Genomic DNA, 24,551 nt, shown 5'->3' on the forward strand with positions numbered 1-24,551 from the left:
GTTGACAGTTTCCTCCCTAAATGTTTTTTATTTAGCCCTTCCAATCCAGAACCGGAAGACCTTGCCAGTCCGCAACGCACTTCTTCTTCCTCAAAGTCGAGGTCCAAGCGTAGATCTCCATCTACTTCTTCCCACCGGAGGAGAAGATCACATTCCTCCTCAAGACACCGCTCCCACCGCCATGATAGTCGCTCTGATCGCAGAGCCTGCTGGGGATGTGACACTCGTGTCCCGGAGGGCAAGTCATTGTGCGACCGATGCTACGCCCATGCGGTCAGGGAAAAAGAGACTGATGGTCATCGTATCGAGTCTCTGGTGGAACGTGTGGTTCAACGAACTCTTATGCCGCGTACACACCATCGTTTTCTGCGATGGAAAAATGCGACGCTTTATGTGCTTTAAAAAAACGTCATTTTTCAAACTTCAATTTGAACAACGACGTAGCATACACACCATCGCTTTTTCACAACGCTCTAGCACAGCGCAGTTCCGTCAATCACGCACGACGTCACTATAAAGGGTCGTTTCCATGCGGAAGACGGCCTCTTTTGCTGATATCGTGTTGCTGCGTGTTAGTAAAAGTTTGGTGAGATACGATTCGTGATTTTCAGTGACTGTGCTTTAAATGTCGTTTTCTTGTCTATAAGCTGAAAAACACCTTAACGAATGTGCTGATTCCATTCTGAACAGTCGTTTTACATGAATGAGCGCTGCCGTCTCCTAACTTGCTTCTGAGCATGCGCGGGCTTAAATCGACGTTTTTACGTACACACGGTCAATGTTTAGAACACAGAAAACGACGTCGGCCAAAAACGACACATAAAATTGAAGCATGCTTCAATTTTTTTCTGTCGTTTTTTAGAAGACATAAAACGACGTTTTTGCCCACACACGGTCAATTAAATTGACGTTTTTGAAAATGACGTTTTTTTCCATCGCAGAAAACGATGGTGTGTACGCGGCATAAGAGAGAACATGCCCCACACGCAGATTCAGACCAACACTGACGGGTCTGTTTCTCCAAACTTAGAGATCCTAGAGGATCCAGGTCCTTCCCGGCCTCAAGCCTCCACTCCGGCTTTTCCTGAGGGTGACCTAGAGAGTGATGAAGAAGGCTTAGAATTTGACTTCGCGCAGGTGACGCCACTCGTCAAAGCGATTAAGGAGGCTCTCTTATGGGAGGAACAACCTGCTTCTCCAGCCAAGCAGAAAAAATATTTTAAACGCTTGGGAAAAGAACGCCCTACGTTCCCGTTTCTGTCTGAACTGAAGGGTATCTTTGAAGAGGAATGGAGCAAGGTGGACAAGAAATCTTCCATGGCTAACAAAGCCTCAAAGCTCTATCCCTTCAAACAGGAGGAGGTCAAACATTTGGAGAATGTTCCTCTAGTGGATGCGGCAGTAACAAGACTTGCTAAACACGTCACTTTACCTATTGCTGATTCCGTCTCTTTCAAAGATGGCCTGGACAGAAGAATGGACCAGGACCTCAGAAGAATTTATGGCCTAGCGGGCACAGCGTGCAAACCGGCTCTAGCTTTAGCGGCATTATCAAAGGCCATGGAAGCCTGGACGGAAAACGTTGATTCTTTCCTCAAAGGCGTCTCTGAAGAACTAGCCAAGAACTCAGCCACGGCAGAGCTAAAACTGGCGGTCGCATTCCTGGGTGAAGCCTCCGTTGACTTAATCCGCCTGTTAGCTAGGATTATGCTTTCTTCTGTGACCGCAAAACGGGCCCTCTGGCTACGCCCCTGGGTTGCTGACCCATCATCGAAGCAGAACTGGTGCAAGATTCCCTTCGAAGGGTCAACCCTGTTTGGTAACAAGCTGGATGATGCCATCTCCAAAGCCACGGGTGGCAAGTCGGGTTTCCTTCCTCAGGACAAGCGCCAAACAGGAAGAAAAACACCCCAATTTCGGCGATACAGCCCGGATCGCGCTAGGGAAGCTCGCGCTTACAGACCAGGCGGAAATTACAGAAGGAATTGGAGCAGAGGTAGAGGCTCCTACCGCAAACCAACTCCAACTACTCAAGCGTCAACTGGACGCGACAAAGGGAAATCTTTTTGAGACAACGCCCGCCCAAGCGGATCGGGTAGGAGCTCGTCTACTCCTTTATCGGCACGTCTGGGCGGCCTCAATCAAGGACTTTTGGGTCATCAAGACCGTGACCTCAGGACACACATGGTCCTTTTCCAGTCCTCCCTGTCCAAAGTTCATCTCCACTCTTCTTCCAGGGTCACTGGAACAGAGACAGGTCCTTCTAGATTACATTCACCTCCTGAAAATTCAAGGGGCAGTGGTACACGTCCCAAAAGACGAACAGTTTCTTGGGGTATACTCCCCTCTCTTCTTAGTACAGAAGAAGAACGGTACCTGGCGTCCAGTCATAGACTTAACGTACCTGAACAAATTTATAACACACAAAAAGTTCAAGATGGAAACTTTATCAACCATCCAACAAGCAATACAACCGGGCGACTGGATGATTTCTGTGGACCTAAAGGATGCCTATTTTCACGTCCCAGTAGCAGCAGAGCTGCACAAGTTCCTCAGGTTCTATGTCAACCAGGAACATCTTCAGTTCGTATGTCTACCCTTTGGCCTAACAACATCCCCACGGGTCTTCACCAAAGTTCTTTTGGCACTGGTAGCCCTCATCAGGCTGAAGAAGATTCGTTTGTACCATTATCTGGACGATCTCCTGGTCTTGTCCCAAGACAAAACCCTTCTCCTGGCACAGAGAGATCAGGTCATCTCGACCTTGTCCGAATTCGGGTGGCTCCTGAACCTGGCAAAAAGCCACCTAGAGCCAACTCAGTGTCTAACCTATCTGGGAGCTCAATTCGACACGGTAAGGAAGACCATCTCCCTACCAGTAGAGAAGATTCCGGTAATTCAGGGGAGGATTTCCCGGGCCTTGAGTACTCGCCACCTAAGAGCTCATCAATGCTTGAAGATCATTGGGACAATGGTATCCACAACACCAATGGTGAAATGGGCGCTTTGGAGGCTACGTCCCTTCCAATCCGGCTTTCTCAGGCAGTGGAAATCAGGGAGCATGAGTCAGCGGATCCACATTTCATCGTCAATGAGGGGCAGCCTCTTCTGGTGGCTTCAACCGAAGAATCTGCTGAATTTTCACTCCATCGCTCCAGTTTCGTGGGTCACAGTGACAACAGATGCCAGTGGCTCCGGTTGGGGGGCCTTATGCGGCACAAGCATGGCGCAAGGCAGGTGGGACGCTCGCCTCCACAATCCAGGCTCGAACACCCTGGAGCTTCGAGCGGCCTGGTGTGCCCTACAGTCCTTTTCACAACTGCTGAAGGGAAAGTCAGTAATTCTAAGGATGGACAACACCACAGCAGTATCATATGTCAAGAGACAAGGCGGGACTCGGAGCTCATCCCTTCTCCAGGAAGTAGAGCCCATTATGAAATGGGCCCAAGTGAACCTGGTCAACCTGACGGCTGTTTTCATTCCAGGCATTCAGAACTCCCAGGCGGATTTCCTGTCACGAACTCAGGTGGACGTCAACGAATGGTCTCTCCACGATCAGTCCTTCCGTTGGATATTATCCCTGGGAGTCAATCCCCAAGTGGATCTCTTTGCTTCCCCGAACAATGCCAAATTGAAGAAATTCTACACGAGGGGTTACTACAGCCAGGCAATCGGGACAGATGCCCTAACGGATCGGTGGCGGTTTCAGAGGGCGTACGCCTTTCCCCCGATCCCAATAATTCTAAAATTCCTGAAGAGACTTCTAGCGGAAGAAGTGGAAATCACAATGGTGGCTCCATACTGGCCGAACAGGCCATGGTTCCCTCTTCTGGTTCAGCTGAGTCTTCAGGACCCAATTCCAATACCATGCAGACCAGACCTTCTCTCCCAGGGGACACTCCTCCATCCCTGTCCGGCTCAAATGAAACTAGCGGTCTGGTTCTTGAAAGGGAAAGGCTAGAATCCCTTGGCTGCGCCTCTCGGGTGATCTCTACCCTTATGAGCTCAAGGAAAGGAAGCACAAATAAAGTGTACGGTAGAATATGGTCTAAGTTTGTGGAATTTTCTTTAACCGCGGGCAGTTCCTTCAAGAACCCAGAAATCCAAAACATCCTAAGCTTTCTTCAATCAGGGCTAGACCTACCCCTGTCTGTAAGCTCACTAAGAGTTCAAATCTCAGCACTTTCAGCCTTTTCTGGAATTCCTTGGGCAACCCATCCACTAATCAAACAGTTTTTTCGTGGAGCTTCAAGATTGAGACCTCTGAGGAAACCAAGATTCCCCAAATGGGATCTCCCGTTAGTTCTTGACTTTTTGAATGGACTTAGTATGTCGGGGCCCTTCCCGTCCTCGTTGAAGAACTTTTCAGCCAAAGTAGCCTTTTTGGTAGCCATCACCTCGGCCAAGAGAGTGTCCGAGATCGGTTTTCTGGGTCACAAAGAGCCATTTCTCACCTTTTTTCCAGACAGAGTGGTTCTGATACCTATGCTGGGCTCCAAACCAAAGGTCTCGTCGGTTTTCCATGAGAATCAGGAAGTAGTTCTCCCTACCTTTAAAAACCCAGATTCTGATGAGACTCACCCTCTGGATATGGGCAAGATACTCACTGAATATCTTCAAGTTACATCTACATTCAGACGTTCTGATCACCTGTTCGTCCTGCATTCAGGCAAGAACAAGGGGAAAAAGGCATCTTCAAGAACAATCGCATCCTGGATCGTCCAGACGATACAACAGGCTTATTGTGCAAAGGGCTTGGCTCCTCCACAGGCGGTAACAGCTCACTCCACGAGAGGGATGGCAGCTTCCTGGGCAGCAGCCCGTCATGTGGCGCCAGACGTTATTTGTAGAGCGGCCTCTTGGTCTTCTATAAACACCTTTATGTCCCATTACTGTGTTGAACCTGCAGCACTGTCTTCTGTAAATTTTGGTTTATCAGTCTTGTCGGCTGACGGGACAAATTAAATATATTTCTGTTCAGCATACCCACCCGTGTGTTTGGCTAGTTATTTCCCACACGTAGGCTGCCATGGAGTCAGTCAGGAAAAAGGAAAATTTATTATCATACTTACCGTAATTTTCCTTTCCTGATGGACTCCATGGCAGACGGAGTTCCCACCCTGAAATTATGGAGTCGGGATAGTTACGGAACACTGAGTCTATTGGTGAGTTAACTTTTATGGGTATGGGGTCCTATCACATTGGAGAGGAGGCGGGATTAACCCACACGTAGGCTGCCATGGAGTCCATCAGGAAAGGAAAATTACGGTAAGTATGATAATAAATTTTCCTTTATTCTAGCAAGAGAACGCCGAAAAAACAAGAGGCAATAAACGACACACTAGATATTTAAAAGGATGAATGTGCCATATCACAAACAAACGAGAGTTTTACCTGAACGAGTGCTCCCATCCCCTTATTTTGTCTGAGCATGCGCAGGGTTTTTATCCGCGGATATTGTGTACTAACCAACGGATCTGTCCGTCGGATAGATTTGTTTAGCATGTCAGCAAATATTCGATCTGCTGAAAAGCGAGTCGACGGATAAATATCCGCGGAAAAGTATCCGCTGGAACGTACACACCATAGGATCTATCCGCTGAAACCCATTCGCTGGGATTTTTCAGCGGATGGATTCTATCGTGTGTATGGGGCCTTAGTCATGAAAGGGATAAACATTGCAGTGCCCTGTGGAGTGTGGATAGCAGTAACTACTTTTCATTATAAAAAACATTATAGAGGTAAAAATACATACTAGTTTCAGTTCATTCACAAGATTTGCACTCATCTTCTTGCCTTTTAATTATTTATTGTGATAGGTGAGATCATTGACCAAAATGGAAACTTTAGAGACTAGAAAGAAGCAAGGGGGCATGCATGCCATTTAAATTTAAGAATTGCATATAGATTCAGTTGTCTATATCTTTGGGTCTGCTGATTATTCTGATACATTATTTTTGCTAAAGGCAATCTATGCATTTGTGATTATCTTTACACTTAGTAAAGAAAGCCAAGGAATGCGGCATAGATTAGTGTGTGAAATTTCTGTCAAGCTTTGCATGAATGCAGAATGAAAATAAGTCAATTAACCCAAGCCCTAATTACTGTATAAAAATGATACGCAAGCAAAATCCTGAATTTCACGTACAGATTTACCAGCCCCAACCTACAAGCTGCTTCACACCCAATATGAGACAAGATGAGATTGCTACTGTCATAGATGTTCTAGGCAGATAAATTGAACATAGAATGAACAAATACTTTTCTATAGTTCACGTATACGATTTAAAACAAAAAACGTTGGCTCCTGTTTCAAGTACCCTTTAGGTGTGTATCACATGTATTTCAGTCAGATATATGCATTTATTGCTTTTTTTCTGTTTTATATTTTGTGTACTGTTTATAGCTTATGAACTATGTTTACCAGATATTAGCCATGCATTTGGTAGATATGATGCAAGTTAAATACATAATATTATTAAATCTATTTTTAATTTCCAAGCTAGAATAAAATAAATTATATTCAATTCACCTAAAATCTGATATGCAATTTATGCACATGGGAAAAACAAAAATACAAATATAGGTTAATCACCAGTCAGATTTGTTAATTGTGGCTGTATGATTTACTTCACAGGGCAAAATATTTTCCAGGGAAAAGTGGCATAATTGGACCATTCACTAGTTTACTGAGCATCCCCCTGAGGAACACACGTGATTCCCTGTGTTGACACACGTTGGGGAGGGGATAGTACAGTGTTGTGGGCAGCAGCAGCTTACACGCTGTCTGAGGAGACCAGGAAGTTGAACGGAAACCCCACGAGCATAAGATTGGTGTGCTCAAGCACCTGATACATGTGAGTACCCCTTTGTGGGGTTGTTTTTTAAAATAAAAAACTTTTAAAATGATATCACTATCCTAGTCTACAATCTTTATGTTTCCACTACCATGAGGATATCCATTTAAATGACCCAGTATTTGAGCTGATTTTCCCATAGAGCCCAGATGTGGCTCATAAGCATGTTTAGACCAAACTTAATTGTGTGGTCACACGCTTTAAGGTGAGTGCAATCACATAAGGGGAGCACAGGAGTGTTTTTATCACATTTCATCTCCATGAACTTTTATTATTGTGCATATTATGTATGACACTGTTATGTTTGAGCACTATGCCATGTCATTGTGATTGAATTATGATTGCAATTTTCTAATAATTTATAATATGTTTGTGGCATCATTACTTATTTTTCACTTAAGCTTTTGCACTTTATTGTGGTGTTCTGATTGAATTTTTTTTTTTTTTAATTATATAATCTTTATTTATTTTCTACATACTTTAAAAAATACATATATATATATATATATATATATATATATATATATATATATATATATATATATATATATATATATATATATATATATATATATATATATATATATATATATATATATATATATATATATAAAACACAGGAAAAATACAATTTCTTACAGCTTTCTATTATCTCTTTTATCACCCTATCTATTTTCTTTCTTGCCCTCCCTCCCTTCCCCTCATTCTTTATCTTAGTGTATGTTTTGGGCCTCGCTCTATTCCTTATTTAATTTATTTCTGTAGGGCTTTTCTTATTACTCCCTTTCTGTGCTTTACAGAGGGTATCCCATCCTCTCCAACCACAGTTTTTAAATTCCTTAAAGTTTCTTCTCTTTGTATAAACTACTTTTTCCCTCCATATTGTTTCTGTAACTATGTTAACCCAATCTCTTACCGAGGGGAGCTTCTCTGCTTGTCATCTCTGCGCTATTAATTTTAATGCTTGGAAAAGACACCTCATCACTACTTTAGTTATACTAGCTATTCCACCCATTTCTTCCCCCAGACCCAAGATACAAAGTCTGGGGTCCATTTCCAGCCTAGTTTCATATATCGTTTTTATGGTATTGAGGATCTCTGACCAGTATCGGAATAATTTCAGACACCTCCATATCATGTGTAAGAGGTCTCTTGTATCCTGACACCTGGAGCACTTAGGGCCAGATTCACATAGATTTAGAAAGGCGCAGCGTATCAGAGATACGCTACGCCGCCGTATCTTACCTGGCTCCAAGTCGAATCCAGGAAGATTTTGCGCCGTAAGTTACGGCGGCGTAGTGTATCTCTCGGCGCGTAATTCAAATTGGCAGGGAGGGGGCGTCATTCATTTAAATGAAGCGCGTCCCCGCGCAGAATGAACTGCGCATGCTCCGTTTCAAAATTTCTTGCCGTGCTTTGCGCGAAATGACGTCGCAGCGACGTAATTTTTTGAAATTAGACGAGAGTTACATCCTTTCCTATTCACGGACGACTTACGCAAAAAAAAAAAAAAATTAAAATTCAACGCGGGAACAACGGCCATACTTTAACATGGCAAGTCTATCTATACGCCACAAAATAGCAGCTTTAACTATACGCCGGGAAAAGCCGACTAGCGACGACGTAAGAGAATGCGATGGCCGCGCGTACCTTCGTGGATCGACGGAAAAAGCTAATTAGCATACCCAACGCGGAAAACAACGCAAACTCCACCCAGCGGGCGCCGAAGTATTGCACCTACGATCCGAAGGCGTACAAAGCCGTACACCAGTCGGATCGAAGCCAGAAGCCGTCGTATCTTGGTTTGAGGATTCAAACTAAAGATACGACGCGGCAAATTTGAAAGTACGCCGGTGTATCAGTAGATACGCCGGCATACTTGCTCTGTGAATCTGGCCCTTAGTATCTGTTCTCCAGCCTAACTTGAACAGTCTCTTGGGTGTATAATATGTCCTGTGTATCAACATCAAATGTGAGACTTTCTATGCAGGTGAAACCGATACCAAGTGTCCCCTCTCTAACATCCTCCTCCATTGCCTGTCTGATATTATCCCTCAATCTTCTTCCCATTTCCCCCTACGTTTAAGCAGCTCTGGACCCCCAATACTTCCTCCACATTTATGTGGGTATATTTTTTATATAAATCTCCCTATCCTACTCAGACTACCTATTGTTTGGTAAATAGGAGTATTACTCCAGACAGGGCCTTGTTTCTCAAACTGAGCATTTAATGCATGTCTGAATTGTAGATATTTATAAAATGAGTGTTTGGATATGCCATATTCCTCTCTCAGAGCTGTAAATGTTTTTAACCCCCCTGACGGTAAACCCGAGCGTGACTCGGGGTTGGTTTTTCATGTTAGGATCGGTAAACCCGAGTCACGCTCGGGCTGGACGGGCTTACCTTTCGCTGGATCCACAGGCTTGGTTTACTTACCTTGTCCCTGGATCCAGCGATGCCACCCGCTGTGTGAGCGAGCGGGTCCTCCTCGCTTGATTCACAGTCCCCGTGTGCCGCCGATCTCCGGCGCCAAATTCAAAAAAGTAAACAAACACATTACATACAGTATACTGTAATCTTATAGATTACAGTACTGTATGTAAAAAATACACACCCCCCTTGTCCCTAGTGGTCTGCCCAGTGCCCTGCATGTACTTTTATATAATAAAAAATGTCATTTCTGCCTAAAAACTGTAGATTGTCCAAAAGTGTCCCTTTATGTCAAAAATGGTTTTAGATCAGCTAGAAAACAGCGATAATAAATTATAATCACTTGCAGAAATGTGCGATAGCGATTTGCGGGGAAATTCGTCATAAAAAAAATAAAATAATGACAGCGACAATTCTGCAACTGCAAATTTCAGTGATTTTGAGTTGATTACATTATTGAATAATTTTTATTATAATTATATTATTATTTGTTATAATTATTTATAATTATTTATTATATTATAATTTATAATTTTGTTTTAAAAAAAAAATCATACCCGGGATGCCTACAAAACTCTTGCTTGGTCAGATTTAAGTGAGTTATTTCAAAAAATTACAGGCCTACAGTATAAAACGCCAATTTCCTTGCAAAATAATTGTACCGCTTTTGGTACGTAATTCCAGACAGAATCATACCGCCAGGGAGGTTAAAGTACTTTCCTCATACAACTGGACCAACCTGCCTATCCCCTTTATTTCCCATTCTTTGATCTTTCCTATCGTCTCCAGTTCCCGAAGGTTCCTATTATTCCAGAGGGGGGGTTCTATTGACAAAAGAGTTTGCCTCCAATACTTCCACTAATATCTTATGGGGCGCCCCTAGTATATATTAACCCCCCCTCATTTATACCTCCTCCTGAATCTTTACTTACTCCTAAATGTTGCAGTTGGCCTGCCAAAAAGTAGCTCCGGGGATGTGGCACTTGTTGATAATTGTAAAGTTTGTAAGCTTATCCTAGACTGACCTCCTTTCCATATTAGTTCTCTAAACAATGTATCAATTTCTTTTAAACCATTTCTTGTGTATACAAATTGGGGAGTTATGCAATAAGTATAGTAATTATGGCATCCACAGCATTTTAATCAAATTGCATCTCCCTGCTACTGATAATGGGAGCCTCCGCCAGATTTTAATTTTTCTTTTGAATTTAGCCAGAAGGGGGATTATATTATTGTTTATATACTTATTTGGGTCTCTTGTTATATATATACCTATGTATTTCATTGTCTCAACTACTTCCAGTTGGGTTATTTCTGTCAGTATTTGTTTCTCAATAGGGTACACCGACATAAGTGCTAATTTCTCCCAGTTTATGACCAGTCCCGAGAGTCTTCCAAATTCTCTGAAGATGCCCATCGCCTACCTGAAGGATTGCTCTGTATCCCACAGGAAGAGGAGGACATCATACGCATATAATGCGATTCTCTCCTCACCTGTCATTCTCAAGAACCCTTCCATATTTATATTTGATCTTATTACAGTAGCCAGTGGCTCCATTGCAAGCGCAAAGAGCAGGGGTGACAATGGACACCCCTGTCTTGTCCCCCGTTCCAGTTGAATCTTACCTGAATAATCATTGTTAACTCTAATTCTAGCGCTAGGTCTATTATACAATATTTTTATCCACCTAATGAATGCAGGACCAAAGCCGAATTCTCCCAATACTCGCCAGATATACCCCCACTCTAGGCTGTCACAGGCCTTAACCACATTTAAGGACATGACCGCCCTTGTACCCATATTCTCTGTTGGTATCTTCAAATTGAGAAATACCCTCCTGATAATAATGCTGGTTATTCTGCTAGGGATAAACCCTGTTTGATCTGGATGTATGAGTTTAAAAATAATTTTATTTAACCGGGCTGCCATTACTTTAGCCAATATTTTAGCATCCAAGCAAAGTAGGGAGATGGTCTGTAGGATGTGGTCTCTAGAGGGTCTTCCCCCTCTTTATGCAATACTATTATTGTTGCCTCTTTCATTGAAGTGGGAAGTTTCCCCTCCACCTCCACCCAGTTCAACACTTTAAGGAGCTCCGGGAGCAATACTTTCCCATAGTGTTTATAGGTCTCTACTGGGAGGCCATCTGGCCCAGGGGATTTCTGATTAGACATCTCTGCAACTGCTAGCTGTATTTCGTCCAGAGTTATCAGGGCCTCTATTCCCTCTTTTTCCATTTCTGTAAGAACCAGTATGTCTATACTCCTGCAGCCCCCTTTGATCTATACAAATTATCATAATACTCTCTAAATGTGTCTGTATTCTCCGACATCTGAGATGAAATTTCTCCCTTTACTGTCCTAATTGTGGGGACTGCCAAGGGGGAGGAGTTGGTTCTCATTTTCCCCCTCCCCAAATGCGACTTTCTTCTGGAATATATATTCCTGTTGTTTATTCAACCATACTCTTTGTTTCTCTGGGGATGGGGCTTCCACATATTCCTTTTCTACATTCACTAGCTCCCTCCTGATCCTGTTCTCCCACTCCCTTGATGCCTTTTTAATTTTTGCCACCTGTTGAATGAGAATACCCCTGAGGAATGCCTTCTGTGCTTTCAGTGCGTCCCACATCACTCCCCTCGTCACTGTACCCTCATTAAACTCTACGAACTGGTCGCAGGAACCCATCGTCCCTCCGGGCGGCGTTATATGACATCATGGGATTCCCGCAGTGTGGAGCACTCGCTGCATAACTGGGGAACCGATACGCGTGCCTGTCGGCCGCGATGTTCGCTGGGCGCCCGCGATTGCTTGTCACAGAGCCAGGGATGTGGATCTCTGTGTGTAAACACTGAGATCCACGTCCTGTCAGGGCGAGGAGACCAATGGTGTGTCCCTTGTACATAGGGACACCGATTAGTCACCTCTCCCAGTCAGTCCCCTACCCCTACAGTTAGAATCACTCCCTAGGGAACATATTTAACCCCATGATCGCCCCCTAGTGTTAACCTGGGACACGTTTTGCGATTTGGCACTGCGTCACTTTAACTGACAATTGCGTGGCTTCCAAACAAAATTTACGTCCTTTTTTTTCCACAAATGGAGCTTTCTTTTGGTGGTATTTGATCACCTCTGCGGTTTGTATTTTTTGCGCTATAAACAAAAATAGAGCGACAATTTTGAAAAAAAATCTATATTTTTTACTTTTTGCTATAATAAATATCCCCAGAAAATATATAAAAAAATTATTTTTTTCCTCAGTTTAGGCTGATACGTATTCTTCTACATATTTTTGGTAAAAACAATCGCATAAGCGTTTATCAGTTTGCGCAAAAGTTATAGCGTCTACAAAATAAGGGATAGTTTTATGTCATTTTTTTTTTACTAGTAATGGTGGCGATCAGCGATTTTTATCATGACTGTGACATTATGTCGGACACTTTTGACACATTTTTGGGACTATTGTAATTTTTACAGCGATCTGTGCTATAAAAATGCACTGATTACTGTGGTGCTGTAGGGGTTAAGTGTGCCCTAGTGAGTGCTTCTTACGGTAGGGGGGATGGGCTGTGTGTGACAAGACAGTGATCACCGCTTCTGATTACAGGAAGCTGTGATCACTGTCATTGTCACTAGGCAGAGCGGGGAGATGCTTGTTTACATCAGCATCTTCCCGTTCTTCCTCATCATGAGACGATTTTGCGTATACCCGCGGCGATCAAGTCTGCGGGACCCGAGGTCGGGCTCACGGATCTTGCGGCGGGCGCGCGTGCGCGTCCACAATGCTACTTCCTTAAAGGGGGCGTACAGATACGTTCTTTTGCCCAGGAGTGCCATTCTGTCAACGTATAAGTGCGTGCCGCGGTCGGCAAGCAGTTAATAAAGGTCTTGTTAAAAAGTGCGTGCCTTTATTTAGACTTTATACATTTTTGGCAATGAGTGGGGTACTATGTGCCCTTCACTCATTCACATAAGGGGAAGTATCTGGGGGCAGGTGCCTTATTATTAAATGGGGCTTCCAGATATCAACATATTCCCACAACACCAGGACAGGCTTATGGGGAAGAGGTCATTGTCCTCAACATTATTCCCCCCTGGCAAGATACCCTCTCATGTTAAGGGCCCATGCCCTGATATGGATCTGGAGTGGGCCTGCAAGCTTGTCCCCTATACCCCTTTATCCAGGATGCATGCTTGGACAATTAGTCTAATCGGGCATTGGAGGGGAGGATCTCACACTCTTTTCTATTTTTTTTTGTGTTGTGTCCCCCCTTAAAATTCATACCAGACACAAAGGGAATTGGGGGTGGGGCTCCATGCCATTTCTAGTCTCAACATTGCCTTCTGTTATTCATGCCTTGTTCACTTTCCCAGTAACTTTGCAAATATGTCAAAATATCATGATATGACGATAATAAATATTTTATAAAATAGCTATAAAATATACAGTAATATTTACCCTTTAATTTTGCAGTTATTTCTGGTTGATCTCTGATTGTCTTTAGATGAAAATTGTTAATGTTGTTAAACTAGTGTTCTACATTATCAAGATTAGCAGCTTCATATTAAATTGCAGGTTCTGAGCTTGAGAACAGCTGCTGAAGAAGCTCAAAATGGGTTGGAAATACAAAACAGGTGCTATTTTCAATGTGTAAAAGAACATACAGTACAGTTCTTATGTAAGTTAAATAAAAATAGACACACTTCTGCTCTGCCTGCCTAGTTGTGTTTATCATGCATACAAAAAGCTGGCTTTTATACCTGTTTCAAAATAAATCTTCTGTTTTTCTATGGGGCTACTTTCCTTACATGCCAAAATAGTCTGCACCATAACTTCAAAATCATTTTAGTCTTTCTGCTTTATTATTGCAGGAAGGTTATCTCCTTTATAGTTTCTGTACAAAGTGATACAATAATTGCATTGATAACATCTACAGTATCCGTACAAAGAATTGAAAGGGGAGAAGAAGAAAATGTCAGATATTCACTGTTAAAATATTGTTGCCATGTTTCTGCTAGTCACAAAAATACAATAACATAGCCAGACACTTAGCAGCAAAAAGATACCCCCCAACATATACATGTGACCAAAAAACTAAAGGAAAAAATGGCTTCTATAATCTCCAGCTTCAGTAGGGTATTTTTAGAGAGAAGATCATACCCACACAACGCACACACATATACTATATTACCAAAAGAATTGGGACACCTTTACACACACACGTGAACTTTAATGTCCCCCAGTCTAAGTCCCAAGGGTTCAATTTTTAGTTGGCCTACCCTTTGCAGCTATAACAGCTTCAAATCTTCTAGGAAGGCTGCCCACAAGGTTTAGGAGTGTGTCTATGGGAATGTTTGACCATTCTTCTAGAAGCGCATATGTGAGGTCAAGCACTGATGTTGGACAAGAAGGCCTGGCTCTCAGTCTCCGCTCTGATTCATTTCAAAGGTGTTAAATAGGGTTGAGGTCAGGACTCTGTGCAGGCCAGACATGTTCCTCCACCCCAAACTCGCTCATCCATGTCTTTATTGTCCTTACTTTGTGCACTGGTGAGCAGTCATGTTGGAACAGGAAGAGGCCATCCCCAAAATGTTCCCACAAAGTTGAGAGCATGAAATTGTCCAACATTTATTGGTATGCTGACACCTTAAGAGTTCCCTTCACTGAAACTAAGGCCAACCCCTGAAAAACAACCTCCGGCAGAGAACATGGGGGGGGAGGTGGAGAGCATGCAGGGAGGTGGAGAACATGGGGGAGGTGGAGAGCACAGGGAGGGCGGTGGAGAGCACAAGGAGGGCGGTGGAGAGCATGCGGGGAGGTGGAGAGCACTGGGGGGCGGCAGAGAGCATGGGGAGAGGTGGAGAGCACAGGGAAGGCGGTGGAGAGCATGGGGGGAGGTGGAGAGCACTGGGGGGCGGCAGAGAGCATGGGGGGAGGTGGAGAGCACTGGGGTGTGGCAGAGAGCACTGGGGGGTGACAGAGAGCATGGGAGAGGTGGAGATCACTGGGGGGCAGCAGAGAGCATGGGGGAAGGTGGAGAGCCCTGGAAGGTGGCAGAGAGCACTGGGGGGTGACAGAGAGTATGGGGGTGGTGGAGAACACTGGAGGGGTTGGCAAAGAGCACTAGGGGGGTGGCAGAGAGCATGGGGGTGGCGGAGAGAACTAGGGTATGGCAGAGAGCCCTGGAGGGTGGCAGAGAACCCTGGGGGGTGGCAGAGAGCACTGGGGGTGGCAGAGAGCATGGAGAGTGTTGGAGAGCACTGGGGGATGGCAGCGAGCATGGGGTTGGTGGAGAACACTGGAGGGGTGGCAAAGAGCACTAGGGGGTGGCAGAGAGCATGGGGGAGGTGAAGAGCACTAGGGGTTGACAGATAGCCCTGGGGGAGGTTGAGGGCACTGGGGGGAGGTTGAGAGCACTGGGGGTGGCAGAGAGCACTGGTGGGAAGGTTGAAAGCACTGGGGGGGTGGCAGAGAGCCCTGGGGGGTGTGGCAGAGAGCACTGGGGGGGGTTGCGGAGAGCACTGGGGGGGTTGCAGAGAGCACTGGGGTTGGCAGAGAGCACTGGGGGGTGGCAAAGAGCATGAAGGGAGGTGCAGAGCACTGGGGGTGGCAGAGAGCCCTGGGGGGAGGGTGAGAGCACTGGGGGAGGTTGAGAGCACTGGGGTGGCAGAGAGCCCTGGGGGGGTGGTAGAGAGCACTGGGGGGTGGCAGAGAACACTGGGGGGTGGCAGAGAGCACTGGGGGGTGGCGGAGAGCACTGGGGGGGTGGCAGAGAGCACTGGAGAGGGGGTGGCAGAGAGCACTGGGGAGATCACGAGGAGGCAAAGAATATGAGAGATGTAGGAGGAGCAGTGGGGGCAGCTGCATATAAAAAAATATTTTTCTCCATCTCCCTTCTGCAGTATTGGAATGCCTGCTTTTCCTCTTCCTCTCACAGCCTCAGGCATTCCGATACTGCAGAAGGGAGATGTAAAAAAAAGTTTTTTTTATATGCAGCCACCCCCACTGCTCCTATCCAGGTTACAGGAGGGGGGGGCTGCACTCACATTTTCTGCTATCTGGGCCGGTGTTGAAGCAGCAGGTGTCTGCTCTGGCTCCTATCCCCTCGCAGTCACGCCCCCCGGCCGTGGAGAGGCCGAAGGCTTCTCATCTGGCTCCTCCCCCCTCTGTTTTAACGTCCAACCGGGCGGCCGCGGAGAGGCTAGATGAGCGGCGCGACTTGCAGTCTGGCGGCCTCTCGTGCAGCCCACCGGGCGAATGCCTGGTTTGCCCGATGGCCAGTCCGGGCCTGCTCTACTCCAGTTCTGACCTCCTTTATAAAATGCTGAATTTCCCTTTACTTGCTCACCAGGGTAAACCTCCCTAATGATAATATAGGAAGCAATAAAAACCTGACAGAGGTTTCCATACTTTGTCCAAACAAAAAAAGGCTTTAGATACATTTTCTTGATCATTGTCTCTTTCCAAAAATGATTAAATTAATACTGAGTTTTTAGTTAAAAGAATACACAATGTAACAGTTTGCTTATTTCTTGTTTCTGATTCCACAGCTCCCCACTCCTATCCTGTGTTGGTCATATATGTTGGATTTAGCAAGAATGTTGCAAGACTTCATAAGTAAGTTTATTGGAACCTTTTTATATCAATATAATGGCACAAGCAGGGCTGTAGTCACTCAAGGACCTTGGTGGTGTGAAATATTGAGGTTCATTTTTATCTTATCCTGATTATTTCAGTGCACTTGGGTTTCATGTTCTGTGTTCAAACGAGTGGGGTGGCCCTGGGGGGCAGGATCATTTACTGAAGATTGTTGGGTGAATAACGTTTTGCCTATGTAGGCATCATTGGTATGTGACCTTTCTTTGGGTTATATTGAGCTCTGTAATTTAACTATGAATTATATAAAGTATTTCTCAAAACATATTGTACAACTGGCTCCTAGTTGTAATATAGAAGTGATCCAGGCTCTTCTACAGCTCTTGGAAGCCCAGGACCAGTACAACTTGCTCTAGATAGCTTTTAGAGGAGGGCAAGTGAACATCTATATACAGAATGTTAAAAGAAATGCATTCATGTTGCTAATCCTTTAACCTCAGAAAAAAAACACATACACATATATAAATGCGTAATTTAATTCCAAAAGACAATTGATAAAAATAAGAACAATCAGTCCTTAACGATAAAAACATAATGGATAGACCTCAAGTTTATATAGCATAAGCAACCCCATACATCTTCCCATAATCACATTAATTTACGTATACAGTTGGTTTGAATCCAATGGTAAATACGATGATGACAATAGAGACAAAAAAGGAAGATTTAAATACCCAACACATTTTGCAAGTTGAGCTTCTTCAGTGTTCAAGGGGTGCAGCTAATAGGAAAAGAATACATCAGATTTAAAATACAAGTTGGAAACCCATAAGTGCAGCGCTAATTAATGTATAAAGTGAGCATATACATAAACATATATTACAAAATGTATGTAAAAACATCAAACTGAAAAAGTTAATAATAACAATGTTGAAGTGATCATATACATGAACATATATCACAAAAGGTATATAGAAACCTCAAACCAAATGAGTGTAAATTGAACATTTCATCATGAAAACAGTCCACAAAGATCCATCAAGAATATGTCCACATGGAATCCAAATCCACAAGTGTGGTTGTAATGAGAATGAAAATCCAAAAAGCCCTGTGAGGATGTCATGTTTGAAGAAATGTGTCAGGGTCCAGCTTCTGCCAAGGTCATTCCATACTACAAGCACTGTTTACTTCACTTTTTGTAAGCGTTTTGTACTTTTAAATAAAATATTTTTTTAATTATGTTACACCATGTGCAACTACTTGGCTTGTTTCCACATATGTGTTTGAACTGGGAGACATGGTCCATCGAAGCAGAGGTCCATTCCTACCAGAACCTAGGGAATTTGTGGGATCCATACCATCCACACTAGAGATACCTGAGCGATTGGGCATCCATACTTAATGTGTAATCATCCCTGCTTGTGTGACTCATTGCTATAAGGTACTTGGGTCCACACTTTCTGTTAAGCGCAATATTACAATCCATGTCGGTGGGGTTGTCACGCATTTGTGGATTTTCACTCTCATTACAAGCACCCTTGTGGATTTGGATTCCATATGGACTCTTCCCTGATGGGTCTTTGTGGACTGTTTTCATCATGAACTTTTCAAATGGCACTTTTGTTTGAGGTTTCTATATACCTTTTGTGATATATATTTATGTACAGTATATGATCACTTTATACATAAATTAGCGCTGCACTCATGAGTTTCTAGTTTATGTCATTTATGTCAATTGTGGTGCTAGCAGCTTCTTATTTTTTCATTGGCACAGTCATTTCCATCCTATTTTTAGGCTTCATTTCCATGGACGTTTTAAAAAACAGGCTGAAAAGCTAGTACAGACGCCAGGAAAAAAACTGCGTTTTGAACGCAATTTTTTTGGCGTTTTGCATTGCATGCATGCGCTAGTTTTCAGCCGCGTTTTTCTGTTTCTATTCAAAATCAATGGTTCCCCATGAGAGCCCATTGATTTGAATAGAGGTCGCACCAGAAGTCTGATCAAGATGATCCCACTTGCGGGGCGACTGGTGTGCAGAGAATCTTGAAGGGGAACCCCGCGCAAATTTAAAAAAAAATTGTGCGAGGTTCCCTCCCAGGATGATACCAGATCCTTCGTCTGGTATGGATTTTAAGGGGAACACCTACACCGAAAAAACGGCGTGGGGGTTCCCCCAAAACCCATACCAGACCCTTATCAGAGCATGCCGCCCGGCTGGTCAGGAATGGCGGTGGGGACAGGGCAAGCGCCCCCCCCCTCCTGAGCCATACCAGGCCGCATGCCCTCAACATGGGGGGGGGGGTGGATGCTGAACATGTTGATGGGAACAAGGGTCTCTTCCCGACAACCCTGGCCATTGGTTGTCGGGGTCTACGTGAATGAGTATGGGGTACATCGTAAAAGTGTCAATAAAATAAAAACAAAACACAGGTTTTTAAAATAATTTATTAGCCAGCTCCGGGGGTCTTCTCCTGCCTTCGGGGGTCTTCTCCACTCTCCCCATTTTCTTTTCCGCTCTCCGGTGCCTTCTTCGGGGCTGGTCGCTGCTATCTTCTTGCAGCTCTTTTACTAGCAGCTGCCAGCCCACTCCGGTCTTCCTCGTCGCCTTCTGCCGTTTTTAAGCTGCAAAAAACGCTCAGAAAAGTGGCTGTAAAAACGTCTGTGGAAATGAAGCCTTACTTTAAAATACAAGTTTAAGTAACAAAAACAGTAAATATAACAAGTATGTAAATACTATAATTACAAACAAATGTAGTCTGTTACTCACAAACATATTAGTCACCCAAAGCATAAGAAACTCCTTTAAATGTGAGTGAAGTCCCTCAGGGAACAGGCATCAAGGTAGGTATAAGTAGTGAACAGGATGGGGAGGAACCCATCAGCAGACCTAACCGAGGAGCCTGGAAATTAAAAATAGGGTAGTCATAGACCCTTCAGCCCATTATATGATGGTGCCTACAATGGATCAAAAAATAAAGCTTCATAATCAATTTATAACTGCAGAACAGTAAGATTAATATACCGTATTTATCTCGGTATAACGCGCTCCCGCGTATACCGCGCACCCCTAAAGTTGCCCCCAATCCTGTGGAAAAAATTTTTTTTTTGTACTTACAGTTTTGGTGTCTTGCGCGGCGTCCATCGGCGGCCTCGTCGGGTCCGGCGTTCATCTGCGGCTTCGGGTGTCCTCTTCGTCGGGTTCGGCGTCCTTCTGCAGCTTCGGGTGTCCTCTTCGTCGGGTCCGGCGTCCTTCTTCGGCTTCGGGTGTCCTCTTCGTCGGGTCCGGCGTCCTTCTGCGGCGTCCTCGCGTCCTCCCCGCTCGTTTCCCGCGCCGAGTTTGAATACTGCGCCGACATATACAGAGCGCAGTACACTCGTGTATTGTTGGCAATGCTCGGCAACTCTCGCGCTGACGTCCTGTACGTCCAGGACGTGAGCGCGGAAGGACCTGAGACTCCCTGACTATACCCGAGTGTACTGCGCTCGGTATATGTCGGCGCAGTATTCAAAACTCGCGGGTATCGGCGTATACCGCGCACCCACGATTTTGCCCTGATTTTCAGGGCAAAAAAGTGTGTGGTATACGCCGATAAATACGGTACATTTCATCTTGGTCTCTTCGTAGCAAAGTTTGTGCGATGATTGCATATTTTATGCAAAGGCTTTTACCAAGATAAGGCATATGCAAACTTTTCACTCTCTAAGCTAAAACACCCATACATGTAATTTAGCATGGAACAATTTGATAGAGAAAAATTGTTACACAGATCACAATTATAGATACATGGGGAGCTCCTCTCATAAATGTAATTTGTATTATTATTTTTTGTAATGGTGGGTGTAAAATATACTTTATGGCCCTGGTTCACGTAGAGCGGCGCATCTTTATACCGGTGTAGCGCATCTCATATGCGCTACGCCGACGTAAATCAGTGAGGCAAGAACAGTATTCACAAAGCACTCGCTCCCAACGTTGCGCCGGCGTAACGTAAATTGGCCGGCGTAAGCCCGCCTAATTCAAAGTAGGAAGGAAGTGGGCGTGATCCATTTAAATGAACCGTGACCCCATGCAAATGAATGGCCGAACGAACGGCGCATGCGCCGCCCCATGGGCGCTTCCCAGTGCGCATGCTCAGAATCACGTCGGACCTAACGCCTAATATACGTTGAATCACTGAACGTAACCTACGCCCAGCCCCATTCACGTACAACTTACGTAAACGACGTAAAATACGACGGCTGTTCCGTCGTCCATACCTTTGCATGGGATGCGCCTCCTATAGGTGTAATAACTTTACGCTGGATGTACGCCTTACATAAATGGCGTAGATTACAGCGACGAGCGCAAGTACATTCGTGAATCGGCCTCTCTCGGTCATTTGCATATTCGACGCGTAAATCAATGGAAGCGCCCCTTGCGGCCAGCGTAAATATGCGCCCAGGCTCCGACGACGTAGGAAACTTACGTCGGTCGGATGAAGCCACAATTCAGGCGTATCTAGCTTTAGGAATCAGGCACATAGATACGACGGCGCATCAGTGCACTTACGCGGCATATATAAAGATACGTTGGCGTAAGTGCTACGTGAATCCGGGCCTATGTTTGTTATTCCTTGCATGTCAGAGCTCAGGAGTCATTGCTATTGACTTTCATTCCAAAGTGCCTTATTAGCTTTTACTCTTCAACAGTCAAAGCTATTATAAAAACTCACCAGTTACAAATTCCCTGTTTCAGATCAACTTGCAATTTACAAGGCTGCAAAATCAGTCGTTAACAGGATGAAATTCAGAATTTAGAGCTAACTAAAAATAATTTTTCAAATAATAGTTAAAATAATAAATGTATTGCATTTCATTAAATTTTTATGATTTCTTTTTATATTTTTGCTCCATTATTTAAAACATTAGGTTACTATATGCTATGTGATGCAATGTATCCATGAATAATTACATAACCCAACTCTTTCTTCTTTGTAAACTGCAGGATATTCATATGAGTATTGCACATCTTATATATATATATTTTACTGTGTAGTGCTTCTGATAGCGTTACCAGTTATTCCCCAGGATGACAGGTGCTTTTTGAAATATGGAACCTTTCAACTTTCTGCTGAAGGCAAATTCAGAATCTTAGAAACCAGCAAAGAAAAAGTTGTTGATTGTGGCAGCATAGTAGATTTGGATGATAAATCCCAACTCATTACCCCCTAGGAATACAGACTAATTTCCATCTACAACACAACCTAATTTACTGCTGAGAAACAGACTGGAGTCTGTTTGTCAGTCAACATATAACTGCTGAATATATGAGATACAGAAGGACTTACTGGTAATCTTTGCAACGGCTTTTCCACTGTTTACCTTAAGTCCTTTCATTCATATATATAATATATATATATATATATATATATATATATAGGGCCAGATTCTTGTACAGCCGCGTAAAATTGTGCGGGCGTAACATATCTGATTTACGTTACGCCTCCGCAACTTACACGGGCAAGTGCTGTATTCTCAAAGCACTTGCTCCGTAAGTTGCGGCGGCGTAGCGTAAATCGGCCGGTGTAAGCCCGCCTAATTCAAATTTGGATCAGGGGGGCGTGTTTTATGTAAAACTACTGTGACCCGACGTGATTGACATTTTTGCGGAACGGCACATGCGCCGTCCGTGGAATTTCCCAGTGTGCATTGTTCCAAAGTACGCCGCAAGGACGTCATTGGTTTTGACGTGAACGTAAATGACGTCCAGCCCCATTCACGGACGACTTACGCAAACGACGTAACTTTTTCAAATTTTGACGCGGGAACGATGGCCATACTTAACATTGGCTGCGCCTCATATAGCAGGGGCAACTTTACGCCGGAAAAAGCCTAATGTAAACAACGTAACTTTACTGCGCCGGCCACGCGTACGTTCGGGAATTTGCGTATCTAGCTAATTGGCATACTTGATGCGGAATTTGACGGAAGCGCCACCTAGTGGTCAACAAAAAAATGCAGTTAAGATCCGACGGCGTAAGAGACTTATGCCTGTCGGATCTAATGGATATCTATGTGTAACTGATTCTAAGAATCAGGCGCATAGATACGACGGGTCAGATTCGGACTTACGACGGTGTACATGGCGCTGCACCTTTCAGAATCTGGCCCACTCTGTATATCTGTCTCTCCATATGTCCTCATTATTGCTTGGTCATTAACCTATACACGTTGGCTGTACCACCTCAGCTCTGGGCAAAAAACTTTCATTTAGCCCTGGTTCACACTGGGTACGATTTGGAACGATTTGAGATGCGATTTGACATGTCAAATAGCATCTCAAATCGGCGGCATTTGCCGGCAATTGTCGGCAATGACACTGTCCTAATCAGTGCGACGCCGCATCTGCGATTTCAAAAAGTAGTTCCTGTACTACTTTTTGCGATTTCGGGCTGCGATTTACATCAAATTGCGGCCGAAATCGCGGCAAAATCGTGGCCGCAAAATCGCGGTAAAATCGCGCATTTTACCGCGATTTTGAATTTGCAGCAGTGTGAACCTAGGCTTAAAGCCAATAATGAAAGCTGCCCTTGCTTGAATCATGGGCTATACTAATTCAGATGTGACTGAGACTGTGAGTAAAGTTACTGCCTTTATATAGGAATTACATGCATTTTCTATAACTTCTCAGTTTACCCATTATGGGAAGAAATAGCTAGCCTAAGGTCTAAAAGCAGTCCTATTGATTATTTACCCAAGATGGAAATATGCAACATGAGCCTTGAAACCATGAATCATGCAAAGTGAATTTTTTTATCTTACTTAGGGTTCAGGTTAAGACAAATTTTTCGACACTGGACTGAATTGAGGGCCTCTATATTGCAGATATTTTAAAAAAATAGTATTTATGATTTTCCCACAACTCACACCCACATAAACAAGTATGCTCTTAACTTACTAGCATTTGGGTCAATGTGACCTGTAATAATAACTGGCAGCATTTTTATTTTGCCAAAAACAACACGTAATAGGTTATGACAGTTTTTAACTTCTTAACAGCTTTTCCCGATATTGAGTTCTAAGATGCCCTAAACAGTGGTCTTTGGACGTGTAATTCCCTTACTGTCCCCAGTGTCACCTGATTATCTGTATTAATTACAAGTGTCATCCCAGATATTGTTAAACCATAATATATCCCTACACAACTTGAATTAGTATTTATTCCCAAACATTCTGTAATATAATTTAATAATGCAATATTTAATTACTCATACGTCAAGAGTAAGACATTGGTTATAGTCAAATAACTAGACCACTTTAGACCACTGCTTGCCAGTCTCTATATTCATTGCTCCAAAGCTACTTAAAGGGGTTGTAAAGCTTTGTGTTTTTTCACCTTACTGCATCCTATGCATTAAGGTGAAAAAACACCTCGCTGTCACGGGCCCCCCAGCCCCCCGTTTTACTTACCTAAACCTTCTTACCTGCTCTGCGCATCCCTGGAATCTTCTTCTCTATGGAGTCTCGGCATTAATTGGATAGATTAATAGCAGCGCAGCCATTGGCTCCCACTGCTGTCAATCAAATCCAATGACGTGGCCGCTGGGGGTGGGACCGAGTCATACACTCAGCATCTATGGACGTCTACTGTATGACATGGGAGCGCGCCCGGAAGCTAACCCCCTC

General features: G+C 44.0%; 1 protein-coding gene across 1 annotated transcript in view; it reads left to right on the forward strand.

The window, feature by feature from the left end:
• The window catches only part of LINGO2 (leucine rich repeat and Ig domain containing 2), a 2,187,995-nt gene that overhangs the window by 547,632 nt on the left and 1,615,812 nt on the right, over positions 1-24,551 (forward strand). Inside the window, exon 3 of the mRNA XM_040358558.1 lies at positions 16,840-16,906. The gene's annotated coding sequence lies outside the window, so the exon portion shown is untranslated. The remainder of the gene's footprint in view (positions 1-16,839; positions 16,907-24,551) is intronic.

Source organism: Rana temporaria, chromosome 1 (assembly GCF_905171775.1).
Source record: "Rana temporaria chromosome 1, aRanTem1.1, whole genome shotgun sequence".
Taxonomy (NCBI): domain Eukaryota; kingdom Metazoa; phylum Chordata; class Amphibia; order Anura; family Ranidae; genus Rana; species Rana temporaria.